The 6000-nt window shown below is 41.7% G+C and overlaps 1 non-coding gene across 1 annotated transcript; it reads left to right on the forward strand.

Annotated features, from left to right (window-relative positions):
- Positions 1-5802: 5802 nt before the first annotated feature.
- On the forward strand, positions 5803-6000 carry LOC145352033 (U2 spliceosomal RNA). The gene has a single exon (XR_013888492.1). It is a non-coding gene; the product is annotated as a U2 spliceosomal RNA (small nuclear RNA).

A 6000-nucleotide genomic window follows, 5' to 3' on the forward strand; every position in this document is an offset into this window, starting at 1 on the left:
CCATAGTGTATTTTGCAGGGTTTATTTGGTCTCCAATTATCCAGAGACCGGAAGATCTGAGCAACAGCCTTTTTCTGCGTCTCACAAGTGACTGGGATAGAAAATTTATTAACAAATTCGGGTTATAAAGTGAGAAATACAAGCTTTACTTGTTTTCAGAATTCAAGTCATTTGTTTTCATTTTACTCAATGCCTCTTCTGCTATGCTTGTTAAGTTGAGAATTCACTCTTTTTGGAACCATTAGCCCAAGACCCCATCTGACCTTGCCAAGACCATTCAACTTGTTTTCCTTATATATTAAAATGGATGCTACTGGGTGTCTGTTGAAATATTAACCATGATGTGGAGATGACGGTGTTGGACTGGGGTAAACACAGTAAGAAGCCTCACAACACCAGGTTAAAGTCCAACAGGTTTATTTGGTAGCAAAAGCCACTAGCTTTCGGAGCGCTGCTCCTTCATTAGGTAAGTGGGATTTCTGTTCACAAACAGGGCATATAAAGACACAAACCCAATTTACAAAATAATGGTTGGAATGTGAGTCTTTACAGGTAATCAAGTCTTAAAGGTACAGACAATCTGAGTGGAGAGATCATTAAGCACAAGTTAAAGAGATGTATAGTCTCCAGACAGGACAGTTAGTGAGATTTTGCAAGCCCAGGCAAGTCATGGGGGTTATAAATAGTGTGATATGAACCCAAGATCCCGGTTGAGGCCGTCCTCATGTGTGAGGAACTTGGCTATTAGTCTCTGCTCAGCAATTCTTCATTGTTGTGTGTCGTGAAGGCCACCTTGGAGAAAGCTTACCCGAAAATCAGAGGCCAAATGCCCGTGACCGCTGAAGTGTTCCCCAACAGGAAGAGAACACTCTTGCCCGGTGATTGTCAAGTGGTGTTCATTCATCTGTTGTTGTAGCGTCTGCACGGTCTCCCCAATGTACCATGCCTTGGGATATCCTTTCCTGCAGCATATCAGGTAGACAACATTGGCCGAGTTGCAAGAGTATGTACTGTGTACCTGATGGATGGTGTTCTCGCATCGTGTGAGATGATGGCATCTGTGTCGATGATCCGGCATATCTTGCAGAGGTTGCTGTGGCAGGGTTGTGCATGTCGTGGTCACTGTTCTCCTGAAGACTGGTAGTTTGCTGCGGACAATGATCTGTTTGACGTTGTGCGGTTGTTTGAAGGCAAGAAGTGGGGATGTGGGGATGACCTTGGCGAGATGTTAATCTTCATCAATGACATGTTGAAGGCTCCGGAGAAGATGTCATAGCTTCTCTGCTCTGGGGAAGTACTGGACTACGAAGGGTACCCTGTCCACTGTGTCCCATGTTTGTCTCCTGAGGAGGTTGGTGCAATTTTTCGCTGTGGAGCGTCAGAACTGTCAATTGATGAGTTAAGCGCCATTCCCTATTGTTATGAGGGCATCTTCCAGCATCTGGAGGTTTCTGTTGCGATCCTCCTCATCTGAGCAGATCCTGTGTATAAGGAGGGCTTGTCCGCAGGGCATGGCTTCTTTAACCTGTTTAGGGTGGAAGCTGGAGAAGTGGAGCATCATGAGGTTATCTGTGGGCTTGTGATAGTGAAGTGCTGAGGTGATCGTCCTTAATGGAGATGTGTGTGTCCAAGAATGCAACTGATTTTGGACAGTAGTCCATGGTGAGTCTGATGATGGGATGGAACTTGTTCATGTCATCATATAGTTGTTTCAGTGATTGTTCACCATGAGTCCAAAGGAAGAAAATGTCATTGATGTATCTAGTGTATAGCATTGGTTGAAGGTCCTGTGTGGTGAAGATATCTTGATAAAACCTGTGCATGAAGATGTTGGTATATTGAGGAGCGAATTTGGTCCCCATGGCTCTTCCATGTGTCTGAATGAAGAACTGGTTGTTGAAGGTGAAAACAGTGTGGTCCAGGATGAAGCAGATGAGTTGTAAAATTGCATCTGGCAGTTGTCGGCATTGAGGACTGAGGCAGTTGCAGCTGGCTGGAGACAATACACATCTCTTTAATCTGTGCTTAATATTCTCTCCACTCACATTGTCTGTATCTTTAAGACTTGATTCCCTGTAAAGGCTTGCATTCCAACCATTATTTTGTAAATTGAGTTTGTGTCTTTCTATGCCCTGTTGTGAACAGAACTCTCACTCACCTGACAAAGGAGCAGCACTCTGAAAACTAATGGCTTTTGCTATCAAATCAACCTGTTGGACTTTAACCTGGTGTTGTGAGACTTCTTACTGGAAATATTAACCAGCAGAGGGTGCTCAACATGGGACCTTCAGCTCAATCAATCTCCAGCTTTAAGATTGCAGGGTGTTTCTATAAACCCCTGAGTTTTGTCACTATTTTATGCATTGAGGCACAAGCAGTCTGAGAAGAAATACGCTTATGGTAACCAACTTAAACCCTTAGCCTAGGTCCAAATTTAAGGAATACCATAGCCTGAATATATTGGATGGCAGTGTTTCCCTTCTTGCCATCCGAATAGTCAGCAGGGAACACATCCCGCAGCTATGTCATGCTTGAATGAGTGTCAATTGGCTATTGGTGGGACTCCTGCTCCTCACTTGGGAAGGAGTCTCACCTACCTGAGTTACCAACCAATCTGATTGACAGGAGCTACAGTGGACTGAAGAGGAAATGGATCAATGTGCCAGAGCCTAAGTGTTAGGACCAGGGTTCCAGAGCTGAGAGGGTCAGGAAAGCCAGGGGGTGGGGAGGGAAGGCCGAAAACAGGCAAATTGAGATGTCGGGGAAGAGGCAGGAGGAAGAAGGACTGAACCTTAAGGGGCGTTAGGCAAGAAGTTAGAAGGGGGCTTCTGATGAAGGTGGCTGCCACCCTCCCCCGGAGCCCAAGTCCATCCATTTTTTGGTTTCCCCCACATCCCCATACCAGGTAAATCTGCCTGCCAGCCTAAATATTGAGGCTGTGTGAGAAACAACCCATAACCCTTAAGTGGACAATAATTGGCCATCTAGGGGTCTGGTCAGGTGGGGCATGGGTTGGTGACCTATCCGAGGACCTGCCCACCTCAATGCAAAATTGCTGCGAGGTTAGGGCAAGCAGGCAGGAACCCAGAGGGAATCCCTCCACACCCTCCACACCCCCCTTTCCCCACCCCCCATCACCCACTATAGTGCTGCCAGCGGGGCAGTGAGAAATTCAAGCCTATGTCCTTTGGCTGGCCATTTCACCACAATGTTAAAATTCACAGACACTGGTTCAATGGTGACAAATCCACTAATGTTGGAATAATAGATGACATGAAAAATGTTGTCATCAAAAAAATAGAAGAGTATATCCTTTAAGAAACCTTAAAAATAAATAATTCTGGCAAAAATTCTTCAATTGATCTGAGTATTTCAAGGGCCATGTAAGGTTAATAATATTCCTTGGTAGCCTAGGGGTCTTCTGAATCTACAGGATATATTTACATTTTTAATTTCTCCAAAGTTTCATGCTGTCAGTTGCTGCTGATCCCAGAAATATTAAGCTTGGTAATGTCACCTTGCTTCCAGAGGGTATCAGGGAAAGTTGGGATGAATATCAGAGGGATACAGCATTAATTCTTTTTTAATTATACTGGGGAGGCAGTGCTATAGTGGTATTGTCACTGAGCTAGTAATCTAGAAATCCAGGAAAATGTTTTGGGGACCTAGGTTCAAATCCTGTCATTGCAGATGGAATTCAATTAAGACCCAGAATCAAAAGTCTAACATGTCCTCTAGAGAAGGAAATCATGTTTACCTGGTCTGACTCCAGATCCACAGCAATGTTGTTGACTCTTAAATGCCTTAATTTGAAAATGCCCACATCCCCTTTAAATAAATACAGGCTGATGCTATAGTTGTTAACTTTAGAGGTGGGTCCTGTAAATGAGTGCTTATAAAAGTGCGTAAAGATTGGCTCCAGTTCTATTCTTCACCAACTGGCATTCTGGAATATAACATGATAGCAGAATACAGTTAGTTGCCTGAAGGTGAAATCTAGAAAAATAATTTTAGACAGAAAATTATAATCTTAGTGGCCACTGTGGAAAATGGCAGAAAGTACCCTCTGATGTTTTTGGGCAGAAACTATATGACCAGAATGAAGAGAATATGTGGATACACGTCCTAGCAAAGACGAAACATGTTGTTGCTTCCTACAAGTAAAGTCAGAAGTAAAGTATTTTGTGAGATGGATGCTTGTGTAAATGTCTAGAAGATTTGGACATTCTGCTACAGTTCTTGGATGAAATCTACATGAAAGATGATGGCCAGAATTTCCTGGCCGTTCACGCCCTGACGTAACTGGAAGCGAGGACGGAGAATTTAGGCGCAGAGCCAAACCTCCGTTCACTGCAACGGGATTGGCGAATCCCATCGGTTCTGTTAAATGCATTATAAGGTATTGTCGGACATTAACAAATTTATAGAGGATTACTTAGGCAGATCCCACCTGCTGAAAGGTAGCTCACCAAGAAATCTTTGTCTTCCGAGGACATGAAGTGGACTGGAAAATACTAGTAGGAAAAAGAGGGAGAAAAAAATCACCTCTTGGCTCAAGTATATAAGTTGATGTATTTTTCTCTGCACTATTTATTATGTATATGTGTTGTATGTTATGCGTAACAACAGAAAATGGTTGTAGTAAAAATTTTGGTGTCTTCTCAGTAGCCACAGATATACAAGGTCCTTGAATGTACTGAAAGTAGGATGTTGTCATAAATACAAACATGAAGAACTTTTGAAAAGTAGCAGTCAGCCAAATGTCTTCAATAATAAATAGAACTTACATCATTATATTGAAGTACGGATTCATACTTTTTCATTTGCTTTGCATATATCCGAAAAAAAATCAAAGTCCTGGCTAAACAGTCTACTATACACATTACTGAGGTCAGACAGAATATTTGATAATACTGTCAAGGTCGTGTACCAAAACATTTATATTTTATTCCAAATATTTGTTATATAGGAAATCACAGAAAAGAGAATTTTTATTTTAAACCAGTGATTAATGGGATATGGCAATGTTTAACATTTTTCGGTTTTCACTCAGATAAATAAATATAATCAGCACTATACTGTTTTTACAAAAATCTTAGTCCACGATTATCAGAACAATGACCTGCATGCCATGAATTGTCTCTCATTTTTGATAATGCATTTGGTTTCATTAGTCTGGAATTATTTCTTGGTAGCATGGCAACTGAAACAATGTTGTAGCAGGCATGGCAAGGTATGGTATTTGGGGGCAAAAGTAAAAGCTGTGTGAGTCATCACTGCTAGAAAAAGCGACACTTGCTTTTGCTAGCAGTGATAGGTGTGGTTGCTTGCTATTGTGAGGTACTATCTTCATAGCTCATTGCATCTACACATTCTGGTAAGAGAAAAAATAGTATATCTACCACATACAATATGATTTGTCTAATTGGTCCTGCTTTCACTTTATTTTAAATTATGTAAGTGCAGATGTGCAACTTCTGTATGTTTGGATATAAAACAATATTATGTAAATGATTCTACTTTTGCTCTCCTCATGTACGTACCATTTGTGACTGACAAGATAGGAAAGCAGTCTTTGTCACTGTGACCTGATTGTCAGAGGTTGTCCAGGCTGAGCATTAGTTCTCCCAAACAATTGTTCTAATTCATCTTTCTAAACTGTTGCCAATGCTTCCTCTGTGCAACAGGCTGTGGTCAAAATACCAATAATGAGAGATTACAGACACAAGGTGATCAGTGCTCCAGTCTTAACAACCATCAGATGCTAAATTGGGCTGAAAGATAGTATTTTAGTTCTATAATATTGCTTCTTGGCCTTTTGGCTAAGATCAAGTGTAGTATCAACATACTGCACTTGGTTGAAGTATTAGGTTTCATTTCAGCTTCATCTGAAGCAATTTTTAAAAGCTGCATCTCGGCCTTTTGGCTAAGATGCAAATGAGATCAAGCCTTGGAGTAGGAGCTATGCCTACTCCAATCAGCTTGGATCATGTAGATCAA

This window comes from Carcharhinus amblyrhynchos, chromosome 13 (genome assembly GCF_965287045.1).
Source record: "Carcharhinus amblyrhynchos chromosome 13, sCarAmb.v2.hapA, whole genome shotgun sequence".
Taxonomy (NCBI): domain Eukaryota; kingdom Metazoa; phylum Chordata; class Chondrichthyes; order Carcharhiniformes; family Carcharhinidae; genus Carcharhinus; species Carcharhinus amblyrhynchos.